Consider the following 1377-nt stretch of genomic DNA (forward strand, 5'->3'; position numbering starts at 1 on the left):
TCAGTGATCTCCTTCAAACTCTTAGAAAAATAGGAGTTGAAGATTTGCCACTGTCGGCAAAAAGTCTTTTTGGCACAAGTAGAAAAAAAGTTATTGTGCAGTCGATTCCAAGTGGAGAATTTTTATACAGAGGAATCCAACACCATTTTGAAACCAGTCCTTTCCCCTTTCTCCAAGAAAAAGAAGAAATTAATCTCGACATAGGAATTGACGGCCTTAGATTGTTCAAAAATTCAAATAAAGTATTATGGCCGATCCTTGGAGCAATCGTTGGCTTTCCAAATGAACCTCCGTTTACAATTGCTTGCTTTGCTGGAACGGAAAAACCTTGGAACGTCAACGATTTCTTGAAGGATTTTTGTGATGAAGTACTTTTATTAAAGAGCTATGGACTTCAAGTGGGTTTATCACCAATTAAGAAAAATTTTAATATTCGTTTATTTTGTTGTGATTCACCTGCACGCGCATTTATTACAGGTGTACAATCACATAACGGAAAAAATAGCTGCTCAAAATGTGATCAAGTTGGAAGCTATATTAACAGAAGAGTTTGCTTTTCAAAAACAGTTCATAATTTACGATCGGATTTAAGTTTTAAAATTAGAGCTGAACCAGCGCATCATAATTCCGCATTTAAAACTTGTGAAAGTGTTTTAGAAAAAGCAGATTTCAAGATGGTGTCGCAGTTTCCATTAGATTCTATGCATCTTGTTGACCTCGGTGTGTCCAAAAAATTGCTCCACTTGTTGCTGAAAAATGGTAACGTCACTGAAATGAATGCTAAAATTAATTTTTTGTCGAAATACGTTCCCTCGGAATTCGGTCGAGTGTGTAGGGATTTAAATGAAATCAGAAATTGGAAGTCAACCGAATTTAGACAATTTTTGTTATATCTTGGAATTTTTGTGTTAAAAGATTCAGTAAGAAGCGACATTTATTTTCATTTCCTTCTATTGCATGCAGGTATACGATTGATTTCTTCTAAAAAGTCGTTAAGATCTGAGGCTAATATCGCCCAAGAAATTTTACAAGAATTTGTTAAAATGTTTGGTGATATATACGGCGACCATTTAGTCAGTTATAATGTTCATGGGTTGCTGCATTTAACTGATTGCGCTAAGAACTTTGGGCCTATAGACAGTTTTTCGGCTTATAAGTTTGAAAATCACATGCAGTATTTGAAGAAACTAATTAAAAAACCCAATAAAATTTTGCAGCAATTATACCTGAGGCAAGAAGAAGAAAATAATGTAAATGTTAGCAGTAATAAAAAATCCACAATTGGTTCATTCAATATTGATTTTAAATACGAAAAAGATTCTTATTGTTAATATTTTTATTGAGCTTTGTACCACGATTGTTTATTAGGAAAAATTG

Source organism: Rhagoletis pomonella, unplaced genomic scaffold (assembly GCF_013731165.1).
Source record: "Rhagoletis pomonella isolate Grant_MI unplaced genomic scaffold, Rhpom_1.0 Rhpom_scaffold_00003, whole genome shotgun sequence".
Classification (NCBI taxonomy): domain Eukaryota; kingdom Metazoa; phylum Arthropoda; class Insecta; order Diptera; family Tephritidae; genus Rhagoletis; species Rhagoletis pomonella.